At 38.9% G+C, this 15,318-nt stretch overlaps 1 pseudogene; it reads right to left on the reverse strand.

Annotated features, from left to right (window-relative positions):
• Positions 1-1,057: 1,057 nt before the first annotated feature.
• Positions 1,058-7,783, reverse strand: LOC118209844 (annotated as a pseudogene).
• Between the last annotated feature and the right edge of the window lie 7,535 nt (positions 7,784-15,318).

Consider the following 15,318-nt stretch of genomic DNA (forward strand, 5'->3'; position numbering starts at 1 on the left):
ATAGTGTAAAATATCAATACAATGCCACAGAATTTGTGTGTGATGTGAAACACGGGATATCCCTGCACAGGATGGATTCAATAGCTAAACATCATAGTGTATCAGTACGTATTATCATTAGGGATTGTGCATTTAAAGGAAGTATTATCAAGGGCTTTAAGCTCATATAAACGACGCAGATCAATAATAACGTTACGTCATTTAAATTAATGGGGATGGTGTACACGTTGCAGTTTCACCAAAAGCGACAGTTTGATCCATGTGGTCAAGTGACTTTGAACGGCTGCTGCTAGAAAGCGGAGCTCTGTCCAACAGGCATTTCCGTGTCTGTTGGTGAGCAGTTGCTGCACAGACACCATCTCTTATGCCCTACTCTCGTCTCCTCTGGCCTCCGATCTTCATCGTTTTGATTTATTTGATGAGGGCTATCCGCGGTGCTTTCCTGCTGAGTAATGTCCCGCTCTGGCTCGAATCTAAAAGGCTGGACAAAAGACATTTTCAATGACGCTCAATGGACAAGAGGAATGGACAGGGACTCGTGCAACGATCTGATGCCACTACCCAGAGTGCATTGTGATGGTAAAAACAAAAGCGATCTACGAGTCAAATGATTTTTTTTACATTTTTATAACTAAGATTTTTCATATTCTACGCACCCCAGTCACATATATATATATATACATATACATATATGAATTCCATTAAATGTGATCCGTGAAAGTAAAAAACTTTTTGTAAATGAGAATTTTGAAGTTTCTTACGTGTGGTTGATTACTTGTGCAAAGTAACATGGTAACATGTTGGGTTTTGGGGCACATTAAATGGTGACTGTTTTTCATGTCATTGCAAAACTGCAAACCAATCAGCATGGGACCTGCACTTTGTCGAACAAAAGCAAGATTGGTTTTAAATACAGCAATCACTAACCTTGCCAAGTGTTACCTAACAAAAGTACAGACTGCTTGCATTTGGTCATAATTGCTTCTTATGCAAATCGATACAGGGGATGTGAGCATTGATGTAGGCCTGTAGTTCTCAAAACCAGGCCTGGGCCCCCCTATATCTGCTATGCAATCCCAATTTTAACAAGATGTAAATTTTTCTTATTTGTTTTTCATGTTAAAAAAGTGATTATTTACACATGTGTGGAAGAGATCTTCACATGGTCCCAATACACTGGAATAAAAAATGGTAAACTCCCACATTGGCTAGACTGATGTGTCATTCAAAAATTGAATGAGCCAATCAAATGGGATTCAGCCATTAAGAACAGCTCAGCACAGGTGGAAATGCATTTACTTACTGCTTAAAACTGTCTGATGACTATGAAGTATCGATGAAATGTGTTTTGTTAAGACAGATCAGCGAGCAAGAATACACCATGAAAAAATCAAGTAGAGTTCTATTGAAAAAAATTGTCGAATTGACATCAAATGTGATTTAAAAGGTCAAAAACAAATAATAAGGTGCGACAGTAACAAATATACGACAACAAGGTGCCAAAAACCATGTGACGGCACGAGAATTTCATTTGGGGGGTAGCGTAACATAAGGATTAGCGATCTGGGATTACCTCTTTTCATGTAATTGGTGTATGTCACTCTGAATGAGTGTATTTCGTGAATACTAAAATGTAAATGGGAAAAGGGCTTGAATTCTAGAGGTAGAAATAATACCAGCTATCCTGTCCTGCAGCAAAAGCAACCAGTGTCATGACCTTTAATTGAGCCTATCACCAATGGTATTACATGTCATGTCATGTAGGTAATTGGCTTAAAAATGTGTAAATGCATTGAACAAACAGTAGACTACCTCCTTGTCTCAGTGTCTTATTTACAGTGTAAATAACTTATTTTTACAAGTAATGAACCGTTTGAAAACCTGAACTCTGATGGCTTGAATGCTAATTCCATAAATTACAGAATTAAGCAATGGGGGAAATATCAGAAAGTAAAGGGCCAGGAATATGCGAGCTTTATAAGGTACATGACTCATGTTGAAACGAGTTGAAATAATTTCAAAAAAGGATCCTACTGCGTAGTTAATCACAGCCAGTAAGTGTGGGGTGCATGTTTGAATAGCTTTGGCCTGAGATTCCTTAGAAGCAGACAGGCAGATTCTCAGTATTTGTGCATATGAAAATAGTATCATGAGCAGCTGTGGAACAATAACTAAAGAAGCAACAACAAGGCCAACTCTGTTGAGCAAAGAAACGTCAAAACAAGACAGTTTGACTAATGAAAAGCTAGCACAATACACCTTTTCCATGATGTTGTCACAATATATAAGCTGTGCAGTTAATATGAAATACATCCCAAACACAATGCAAGGGTAAATCCAGCACAATGCTATAAGTGTGCACACTTTTCTATGAGACATTAACTGGTGATAGTGTAATGGATGACAAATGGCAACATATCTGTCATAGCCCATTGCTGCTAAAGTAATAAATTCAACTGCACCATATGTGTGCAAACAAAAGATCTGTGAAAGACATGCAGTCAGTGATATTTCATAAGTATGAGACATTAAATGACCAAGTATTGATGGTAATAAAGACATAGTGCCATAAATTCCATTTACTGCTAAGCTACACAATAAAAAATACATGGGTTCATGGAGACTGGCTTCAATATAAATTACTGTAATAAGAATTATATTTACTAATAGCATAAGAATGAACAATAACAGGAAACCTGTGAAGTATACATATCTATGGTCTTCCATTTCAGTGTATGCCTTCAATATGAATGATGTCACCTCTGATCTATTCTCCATAGTTGCACGTTGAATCCTGCAAAGATTATAAAAATTACAGTTTTAATAACCATGTTTTATTTGGACAGGAGCAAGGACTGTAGGTTTTTAAAAACATTTTATTTGCATGTCAGGATAAATCTTCCAGGATGTAACAGCAAAGTACTCGGTGAAAATATTAAATAAGCCTTTACAAATACTTGGTTATGCATAGCAGATTTTGATAGACAAGAAAAATAGGGACATTGATATTTCAACAAGTTCATTAGTAGATTAAGATGTACTCTCACAGCAGATGTCATCTGTTGAATTAAATCACCTGAGGCACTTAAATAGCAGTTTATGAGTACTCGGTGAAAATTTTAAATAAGCCTTTACAAATACTTGGTTATGCATAGCAGATTTTGATAGACAAGAAAAATAGGGACATTGATATTTCAACAAGTTCATTAGTAGATTAAGATGTACTCTCACAGCAGATGTCATCTGTTGAATTAAATCACCTGAGGCACTTAAATAGCAGTTTATGATCTGATACACAAGCTCCCTAGATTCTTTCAGGGGTTAATCCTTTTGCATACATAATACATCTAAAGTCTATTTTCATAATTTCTGAAGAAAAAAGTGAGGGATGTAACATGAGATCACTTGGCATTATTTCTAAGAGTTTGGGGTGTTAAACCAGTGTCCCGATCAAATTTCCATAAATCCTATATCTTGTATATAAGTAGCATCTGATTGGGTAAACAATCCCTTGATTCCTTTATCCACTTCCTCCCCTTGTGCACTGGCACACATTCATTGTCATAAGGCTGAATTATGTATTTATATGAATGTGCAGGGTCATGATATGTTTGCTGGACTGGATTATAACAGGAATTAAAAGTGAAAGTAAAGGTTTAGAAATCAGTACAGCAAAATAATTAAAATATTACTCCATATACTAAATACTACTACTCCTACTACTACTAGTACTGTCAGTAGTGCTACTACAACTAAAACTACTACTACTGCTGCTACTACTACTATTATTCCAGCAAATATTTGCACAACTACTAACTATCGCTCAACCATAATACAATAATAATAATAATAATAATGATATACAGACATTGTGTTTTTAAAAAAGGTACTAAGACTTCAGTAGTGTGGCAATATGTCGCTGTAAATATATAATACATACCCAGCAGATTGCATCTATTTTTTTTTGCTTCTCGTAACTTACAGTCCTGATCGTATTGCTGTTCTTCATACAGTACATTTGAAGAATGGAATCTTCACTCGATCTTTATAAGGTACAGGCCCACATAAACATACAGGTTGTAATCAGTTGGTGATGTCATAGCTGGATTACATCCAATACGATAACAGTTACAGTGACGTGATAGTTATAATTAAGTAATATTTCCCCAATGGTGACACCAACACCATGCAAGTGTGTTACAGGGAACCCCACCCCTTAAGATTTGTAGGGCATAATATGTTGTAAATGCTCTCAGTTATGGAAATGGACTGTGAAAACCACGCAAAAATTTGTTATTTAAAAAAACCTAAACCTTCAATAGAATTTCTGACTATCAGCGATTGCCATTATTTCAGACGCGCACTGCACTTTGGGTAGATGACGTAAAGTGGTTACACTACAGGTTAACTTAGTTGTTTTGACCAGCAGACGCGGTTATTAATAGTGTAAAATATCAATACAATGCCACAGAATTTGTGTGTGATGTGATACACGGGATATCTCTCAACAGGATGGAGTCAATAGCTAAACATCATAGTGTGTCAGTACGTATTATCATTAGGGATTATGCATTTACAAGTATTATCACTGGCTTGAAGCTCATGTATACGATGCAGATCAATAATAACGTGGTAACATGGTGGGTTTTGGGGCACATTAAATGGTGACTGTTTTTCATGTCATTGCAAAACTGCAAATCAATCAGCATGGGACCTGCACTTTGTCGAACAAAAGAAAGATTCGTTTTAAATACAGCAATCACTAACCATGCCAAGTGTTACCTAACAAAAGTGCAGACTGCTTGCATTTGGTCATAATTGCTTTTTATGCAAATCGATACTGGGGATGTGAGCATTGATGTAGGCCTGTAGTTCTCAAAATCAGGCCTGGGCCCCCCTGTATATGCTATGCAATCCCAATTTAAACAAGATGTTAATTTTTCTTATTTGCTTTTCATGCTAAGCAAGTGATTATGTACGCATGTGTGGAAATAATCTTTACATGGGCCCAACACACTGGAATAAAAAACTGTAAACTCCCACATTGGCTGGACCGATGTGTCATTCAAAAATTGAATGAGCCAATCAAATGGATTCAGCCATTAACAACAGCTCAGCCCACATGGAAATGCATTTAATTACTGCTTAAAACTGTCTGATGACTATGCAGTATCGTGATGAAATGTGTTCTGTTAAGACAAATTAGTGAGCAAGAATACACCATGAAAAAAATCAAGTGGAGTTTTATTGAAAACAAATTGTCGAATTGACATCAAATGTGATTTAAAAAGGTCAAAAACAAATAACAAGGTGCGGCAGTAACAAATATATGACAACAAGGTGCCAAAAACCATTTGAGGGATCAACAATTTCATTTGGCGGGTAGTGTAGCATAAGGGTTAGCGAACTGGGCTTACCTCTTTTTATGTAATTGGTGTATGTCACTCTGAATGAGAGTATCTGGTAAATACTAAAATGTAAATGGGAAAGGGGCTTGAATTCTGGAGGTAGAAACAATAGCAGCGTTCTTGTCCTGCAGAAAAAGCAACCAGTGTCATGACCTTTAATTGAGCCTATCACCCAATGGAATTACATTTCAACTCACTTAGGTGATTGGCTATAAAAAGTGCATAATAATTGAATGGGCATGAGATAACTTCAATGTCTCCTACAGTGTAAATAACTTATTTTTACAATTAATGAACAGTTTGAAAACCTGAAGCCTAATGGCTTGAATGCTCATTCCATAAATGAGAGGATTAAACACTGGGGCAAATATGGGAAAGTACAGGGACAAGAACATGCGAGCTTTAAATGGTATATGATTCATGTTGAAACGAGTCTGGAAAACTTCAAAAAAGCATCCTACTGCATAGTTAATCACGCCCAGTAAGTGTGGGGTGCATGTTTGAATAGCTTTGGCCTGAGATTCCTTAGAAGCAAACAGGCAGATTCTGAGTATTTGCGCATAGGAAAATAGTATCATGAGTAGCTCTGGAACGATTAGAAAAAACATTACAACATAGCCAACCTTACTGTGAAAAGAAACATCAAGACAAGAACGTTTTACTATTTCAAAGTTAACACAATACACCTTTTCTATGAACCTGTCACAGTATGTACGCTGTACAGTTAATATGAAATACAGCCCAAACACAATGAAAGGATAAATCCAGGAAAACGCTATAAGTGTGTATACTTTTCTATGAGACATTAACTGGTGATAGTGTAATGGATGACAAATGGCAACATATCTGTCATAGCCCATCACTGCTAAAGAATTAAATTCAACTGCAGCATATAGCCTATGTGCAAACAAAAGATCTGAAAAAGACAAGCAGTCAACGATATTTCATAAGTATGAGACATTAAATTAACGAGTATTAATGGTACTAAAGATAGACTGCCATGAATTCCATTCACTGATAAGTTACACAATAAAAAGTACATGGGTTCATGGAGACTGGTTTCAATATAAATTACTGTAATAAGAATTACATTGACTAATAGCATAACGATGAACAATAACAGGAAACCTGTGAAGTATACATATCTATGGTCTTCCAGTTCAGTGTATGCCGTCAATATGAATGATGTCACCACTGATCTATTCTCCATAGTTGCACATTGAATCCTGCAAAGATTATAAAAAATAACAGATTTAGTAACCATGTTTTATTTAAACAAGCACAAGGACTGTCGTTTTTAAATTGTTTTATTTGCATGTTAGGATGAATCTACCAGGATGTAACAGCAGAGCACTCGGTGAAATACTGAATTAAGCATTAAAAATACATGGTTATGCATGGCAGCTTATGATAGAAAAGAAAAATAGTGATATTCATATTTTAATAAGTTCATTAGCAGATTAAGATGTACTCTCACAGCAGTACTCTCACATGTCCTCTGTTGAATTAAATCACCCGAGGCTCTTAAATAGCAGTTTAAGATTTGATACACAAGCTTCCTAGATTCTTTTGAGGGTTAATCTTTTTGTGTACACAATATATCTAAAGTATATTTTCATAATTTCTGAAGAAAAAGGTTAGGGTCGTAACATGAGTTCTTCAAATGAGTCATGAACAGGTCAAAGGTCAATATTGTCTTTAAACATTATTTGGAGTTTGGGGTGTTAAAGCAGTGTCCCAATCAAATTTCCATTAAATTTCCGAATTAAAATTTATATTTTATATGTAAGTAGCATCTGATTGGGTAAACAATCCCTTGAATCCTTTATCCACTTCTGCCCCTTGTGCACTGGCACACATTCATTGTCATAAGGCTGAGTCATGAATTTGTATGAAAGTGCAGGATCATGATATATTTGCAGTACTGAACTATTAGAGAAATTAAAAGGGCAAGTAAAGGTTTATAAATCACTGCAGCAATATAATTCTAAAATTACTCCAAATACTACTACTCCTACTAGTAGTACTGATACTACTGCTACTACAACTAAAACTACGACTACTACTATTATTACTGCTACTATTAGTACAACTACTAACTCTCGCTGGACCATAAAACTATAACAATAATGATATATAGACATTATTGTTATAGTTATATGGAATATTATTATTATTATTATTCATAATAATAATAATAATAATAACAATAATAATACCGACAATAATAATAATACTGAAGTAAAAGTTGTTATAAAATTAATGTGGATTAGAACATTCCTGCCCTGTGTAACATATGAGAGAAAATGCCAGTGTAAATATAAAATACATACCCAGCAGATATTTCATTCAGTATTGGCCTCTTTCAAAATGATTATTATAATTTTTTTTGCTTCTTCTAACTTGTTCTTCATACAACACATTTGAGGAATGGAATCTTCACTCAATCTTTTTATAAGGTACAGGCCCACGTAAACATAGCCTACATGTTGTAATCAGTTGGTGATGTCATGGCTGGATTACATTCAATACACTTATGGTTGCAGTGACGTTATAGTTATAATTAAGTACTATTTCCCCAATGGTAACACCAACACCAAGCAAGTGTGTTAAAGGGAAACCCTGCCTGTTAAGACTTGTAGGGCTTAATATGTTGTAAATGCCCTCAATTATGGAAATATGTAAAAAGCACAACAGATTTCAGTTATTTAAAAAAACCCAAGCCTTTAGTAGAAATTTTGATTAATGGAGCTCGCCATTATTTTAGACGGGCAATGCACTTCGGGTAGATGGCGTAAAATTGTTGCATTGGAGTTTAACTCAGTTGTATTGACCAGCAGTTACGGTTATTAATAGTGAAAAATATCAATACAATGCCACAAAATTTGTGTCTGAGATATCCCTGAATAGGATGGATTCAATAGCTAAACATCATAGTATATCAGTACATATTATCATTAGGGATTATGCATTTACAAGTATTATCACCAGCTTTAAGCTCATGTATACGATGCAGATCAATAATAATGTTACGTCATTTAAATTGATGGAGAAGATGTACACGTTTCAGTTTCACCAAAAGTGACAGTTTGATCCATATGGTCAAGTGACTTTGAATGGCTGCTGCTAGAAAATGGAGCTCTTTACAACAGCAATGGACACAGACCCATGCAACCATTTGACGTCACTACCCAGAGTGCATTGCGACGATAATAACTTATCTTATTAACTTAATTGCGTTCTACGAGTAAAAGGATTTTTTAAAAAACATTTTTATAATAACTACAATTTTTCAAATTCTATGCACCACTGTTTTTCTGAAGTACCTATATCCACAGTATCGAAAACACTTATGTCACTGAGCAACTCTAAAGATCAGGACATCTACGGTCGAGCAGCTCTGTTCTTAAAAGTAGCCTACATCATGATGCCTTCCTTCCATTGTTTCATACCCTCATTACTTTGTGCATCCAGAAATCAGTTTTTCCTAAGTACTGGAAATGTGCCGTAATAGCTCCAGTCTTTAAATGCAGTGATACCCAAATGGCACATCATTATAGACCTATTAGCATTTTGCCTGTTTTATCAAATGTGCTTGAAGGGATTCTTACAGTTGTTGGGAAACAGACAGTTTTGTGTATTCTGCGTTTGGGAAGTTTCCGCTGGGCCCCGGGGGGGAAGGGGGCGAGCCCCCCTGTTGTATTTCAATTTCAATGTGAATGGAACCTGTTTGAATAGGTAGGATGGGTTTGAATTTGAACGGTCCAATCGGAAGGAAGCACAGCCTCTTATCACCAATCAGAGGCAGTGCTCCCTTTCAACAATAGAATTCCACTATATGCAAATACCAATCTAATGGAAACTGTATAAATCTAATCACCCACCAATACTACTTTGAACTTTCTCTCTGAGTTGTTCCCGTAGCCGGCTGCGTAATAAATCTTCCTGTTTTTACTACAAACTTTTGATCTGCTTCTTCCTGGGATAACGGTCATTTTACTTGTTTTTGGTAACATCTTGAATGACCGACACAGTGCAACTCTCAAGTTACCCTGAAAGTCAACATCTCCTAAACAGTCTCCACTCTGGATCCCGAAAGCCACGCTCTGCTCTACTCTTCACGGAACACGTCCGCTCTGCTCAACAAGGGTCAAATGGCCGGAGCCATATTCAGGAGAGCATCTGATGCCGTTAGCCATACACACCTTCTGTTAAAACTACAACATCTTAGCAGATCACCTGCTTCCACCACTTTGATTACATCATACCAAAAAATTACATCATACCTATTCCAGTCTGTAAGAATATCCACAACACAGTCATCCTTATCCCTCTGCTCTCTTGCAGTCCCACAAGGCTCTATATTGGGTCCATTGCTTTTTCTTTTATATATTTATGACCTCCCAGATTCTTGCCAAAACCCGCACTGTCTTCTGTATGCTGATGACACAGATTTACATCTCAGATAAGACCCCATATCAAATCACTTAAAAACTAGTGATATGAACACCCTTTACTCCTGGCTCAAACAAAATTATCTGGCTTTAAACATAAAGAAAACAGAATGCATGTCCTTCTAACATATCCCAAATCTCTCCAAAAATAAAATAAAATAATTTTGTCCATTATAAAGCATATAAGTGAGCCCCTAAGAAGGTTTAAGATGAAACATTGATATCAGATTAAAAAATAATGCAAAAACATTGTCACACAATGCGGTACAGTACCTAATAATTAACTCTTGTGTGTATTTCTGTACTCTGTAGTATGTAATGTTTTCTTGTATGGGGATGGGATGACAATATTCAACCGTCCATGTTTTGGCAATGTTCCAACTCTCATGTCATATCCGGTGCATGAAACACAAAACTGCTAAGCTATCAACAAATGCTTACATTACAGTGTGAAATATCCTCATTATAAAATACCACCAACCTATTTAAAGATACTCAATTAAAAAATTATGTATATAACCAAAATATTTAGAGCAGTAATACTTACACAGCAATGATGAAGTGTTCAGTAGATAGAAAGAGAGACAGTATATCAATGTTGTAGTTCTCTCCCCTTCTGTCTTACTCCAGAAAACGATGTCAGCTTGGTCTACCAGCAAACATATGGCTTAGCTATGCTGAGAAGTCCTCAATAATAAGGACTTCTCAGTGAATGCAATGATGTGAAAGTGAATGCAATGGTGAGAAAACTTTCGGTTACGCTGAGCTATAAAACACTATTCCAAAAGCAAATTTAGACATGTTATACATCATTAGAAAGCTTACACTGTCACCTACTGAATAAATGAATTGTCAATCAAGCCAGTCTGTTCTAAAAGGGGCGACAATGCCGTAAACAGCACGTGTGGTATTACGCACAACTCCGTATTCGGCACAGTTGTCATGTATCTTCTACTAATGAAACTAAAACAAAGCGTCTCTGTTTTAAACTCATACTTTGGTTGGAGGAGCAATGAATGTCTGAGTTGAACAATATAGGCACGCTGGCGTGCCGACCACTAGAGGGTCTGCGTTAAGTGGTAAAATAAATTAGCCATCCATCACGGGGCTGAACATGTCCAACTCCTGCTTTAATTTGTCCAAAGATCTGCAGACGCAGGCGAGTTCATGCACAAATCCCACTGTCAGTTTGGGGTTGTGTAGCTGGCTACAGTTCTCCTTCAAAACACTTGGTGTCACCAGCTTCTTCTTTACACACTACAGACTACAGCTAAGCTCTCGTAGAGTGGAGTCGAAGGAAGACCTTTCATATGTGGTTTTAACATGCAGTTCACGGGCAACCGACTGACCAGCAGGGGTCGCTGAAGAGCAATGAAACCCGAATCCCGAACCCACTTAACCCTCCCCATACCCTGGGGGGAAAATTATAGATTTTCTTTCCCAGTCAATTAATCAGTAGTCCCTAAATTGGCCAATCAGATGAACTGATCGATGATGTTTGCGCAAATTGCGCAAGACAAAGTTGTCTGAACGTGTCGCTTATTGAATACAGCAGCGATGCATGCAATGTTGGGAAATGCGTATGTAGGGAGATGGCTATATGCATATGATGTGGAGGAGACCGTGTTGACGAGTCTCCCTGAAACATTACACCTCATATACCCAAAGATCAGAGCAAAAGACCAAGTCATGAAATGAAGACACAAACACAACAAAACAGTACATTAATGATTCTGCTCATCCTCTCCGTGTAAGCACACCACACCAAGTTAACCTTTGTATTTGCCTGGGCGCTGACCCATACTGCAGGTATCGAGACCTTTAGTCAGCACCCCACCGCTAAGACACCAAATTGTTTCCCGCGGCATCGGCTTTCCAACAATACAAAACATTTTTACACTGTATCATGGAGAAACCAGGTTTTGTATAATGGGCGATATAGCTCAGGAGGTAAGACCGATTGTCTGGCAGTCGGAGGGTTGCCGGTTCAAACCCCGCCCGGGGCGTGTCGAAGTGTCCTTGAGCAAGACACCTAACCCCTAACTGCTCTGGCGAATGAGAGGCATCAATTGTAAAGCGCTTCGGATAAAAGCGCTATATAAATGCAGTCCATTTACCATTTACCATTACCATTACCATAATGCTGATCCAGTAGGATGTTATGCAACTGAGCACTGTCTCAGTCATCGCACCCTGCTGACTCCCTGTCAGCACAGCAAACAGTCTGTTTTCCTTTGGGGGTCCAATACACACTTCTGTAAACTGCCCTACACCAATTAAAAATGTGCCACTTGCATTTTGGCCAACGGAAGAATATTTGGAGGGCTGTCACAAGTTGTATTTCAAAGCTTAAGGTCATTAAACCTGAGCTTTTAGCCGCGTTTCCACCAAAATTACCCGGAACTTTCAGTCCCAGGAACTACTTTACCAGGAACTAAAAGGTTCCTTCAGCCAATGGTTGTCTGCGTTTCCACCGGGGTCTAAAGTACCGCGAAGATTAGGCAAATTAGCCCACTGACATTGTCGTCGGTCCATCTGTCATATGATTTCTTCTGTAACCTCATACTACCACCGAAGTAGCCTACATTATTTTCTAATAACCGGGACAGCCCGGAGGGGTTTATTCCACTTATATACAACGGGTTACCAACAATGACTATATATGGTTACTTTTGTATTTATTGATTTTAATATATCCTCTCAAACACATTCATTAACAGCAGAAAACATGCACACGTTGTAAAGAATTTGCTGTTTTATTACTTTCTCGTCGTCAATTCCATATAGGCTAATCGCAAAATGACAAGAATAGAACGAAAACTCGGACTTGCGTGAAAATGTAAATTCCACCGTTTGCTTTCCTTCGAAGTTACTGCTAGCCGAGCAGCGAAGTGTGCCCTCCAGATGCGAAACATGCACCATAAACGAGTCCATAGTCTTCCTGGTCTTTTCGTGGAATTGAAAAATGGCAGTAAAAATTGAGTAAAATTACGGCAGTCTGAAAAAGCTAAAGGGAAGATTACTAGAATTAACCAGTTATTTTACCCGGATAAAAAGTGCGGAAGGTGATTTCCAGTTTGCTTGTACTGTATCACCAATGTTAATTATGCAGAACTACCGCATACCTCACATAACTATATCAAACGTTTTGAGTCAATTACAACGGGCTAACAAAGAAAATCCGGAAGAAAATATTCAGCAACCGAATTAATCCGTTTGAATGTTTTGGTAGCCTACGTAATATGCTGTCCCAGCACGAATGCTTAGCATTTTATAAAACGAATACTAAAGCAAGAAAAGAACAGAAGAGCACACGTTATAATTCCAAGACGTTGACAGGCTATAACCAAAAGTAGGCTACTGCGCCGCATAACATACAAGTTTGATTTGAAGTTATTATGAAAATAAATTGGTTTGCCGCTGCATATTTTCAAACATGGCGGCTAATGGCGGAAAATAAATACAACACAAATGCTACGAGTACTCGACCAATCAGAAATGTTCAGCGCTGCAAGCTCCACCCAAAAGGTTCCTGTACTTTCGGAAAGTACTACCCCCCGAGCAGGAACGTTTTGGGGGGTAAAACAAAGCCCACAGAACTAAATTTAGACCCTAGTTCCTGCGGTGGAAACGCACTGAGTTCCTCAAAAGGTTCCTAGTTCCGGGGTATAGTTCCTGCGGTGGAAACGCGGCTTTTGTGTGCCTCATTCTCCGTGCAGTCAAGTCACTTTTATTTGTGTAGCACATTTAAAAACAACAGGAGTTGCGCCAAAGCGCTTTCCAGTCACTACAATACAACACAACAAACCACAACAAAATCACTGAGTGACTGTTTGAATGTATGAATGAGTAGTAGAGATACAATCTCTTATTCGCATGAGAATTAAACCAATGTGATGCCTATCTTTGCTTCCTGATTTCAAAATGTTATGTAAACTAAAGGACCAAAAGTATTTGGACACCTGACATTCAACATCCCATCCAAAATTATGGGCATTAATATGGAGTTGGTGCACCTTTGGCTGCTATGACAACCTCCACTCTTCAAGGAAGGCTTTATACTAGATGGCAGAGCATTGCTGCAGGGATTTGCTACCATTCAGCCAGAAGAGCATTACTGAGGCCGGGCACTGTTTGGGCGATTAGGCCTGGCTCGCAGTTGGTTTTCGTCTAGAATGTCATAGGGTGTACAACACTGCAAAAATACTTTTGGTACTAAAACATCTCTTTCATCAATAACTTATTTTAAAAGAAGTTTTTGATGAAGAATACATTTGACTTGTAGAAGTGAAAGTGTGTGTTTCGCAGGACATTGTAAGTGTAAGTTACCCCCCTGCATACGTCTGACCATCATTTCATCTCCTTCTCCCTCCCCCTCTCTCCACACCCTCCCTCTCCCCCTCCCATCCCCACTGTCACTGTCCGCCGTAACCTCCGCTCCCTATCACCCTCTTCTCTTGCTCCCAGAGTGACTGCTTCCCTCCCCCCTCTTCAATCATTTTCCAAGCTCCCCACTAACTCTGCATCCTCCACCCTGACGTCATCTCTCTCCTCAGCACTCGACTCCCTATGCCCCTTCGTCCCTAGGCCAGCACGTTCATCCCCTCCCAGTCCATGGATGTCTGACATCCTACGCACCTCCAGGGCCACCCTCCGCGCTGCTGAGAGGAAGTAGGCCAAATCCAGGGACCCATCAGACCTTTCAGCCTATCAGTCTCTCCTGACAGAGTTCTCTTCTTCTGTCACTGCCGCTAAGGCAAAATTCTACCAAACCAAAATTCATAACTCCATTTCTAACCCTCGTCAACTTTTCTCTATTTTCTCTTCTCTCCTCAGCGTGCCACCTCCTCCACCCCAGTCTTCCTTCACTGCAGATGACTTTGCAGCATTCTTTGACGAAAAGATTGCAGACATCCGCAGCTCCTTTGCCCCCTCTGCGTCCTCCGCCCCCTCCGCGTCCTCCGCCCCCTGTTTCTCCACATTTTCTCTCCTCTCAGACACAGAAGTCTCCCAGCTTCTGCTCACCCACCGCCCTACCACCTGCGCCCTCGACCCTATCCCCTCATCTCTCCTTCAAGCAATCACACCAGACATCCTCCCTTTTGTCGCCTCCCTCGTGAACTCATCCCTATCTTCTGGATGTTTCCCCTCATCCTTCAAGAAGGCCCACATCACCCCGCTGCTGAAGAAACCCACACTAGATCCTTCAGTCATTCAGAACTACCGCCCGGTATCTCTCCTCCCTTTCCTATCCAAAACACTGGAACGTGCTGCATCTAACCAGCTCTCTGCTTTCTTCTCTGAGAACAACCTGCTTGATCCCCACCAGTCTGGCTTCAGGCCTGGCCACTCGACTGAGACTGCACTCCTCTCGGTCAGTGAGTCACTCCATGCCGCACGAGCAGCCTCCCTCTCCTCCGTCCTGATTCTTCTAGACCTCTCTGCTGCATTTGACA

The sequence above is a fragment of the Anguilla anguilla genome, chromosome 12, assembly GCF_013347855.1.
Source record: "Anguilla anguilla isolate fAngAng1 chromosome 12, fAngAng1.pri, whole genome shotgun sequence".
NCBI classification, from domain to species: Eukaryota; Metazoa; Chordata; class Actinopteri; order Anguilliformes; family Anguillidae; genus Anguilla; species Anguilla anguilla.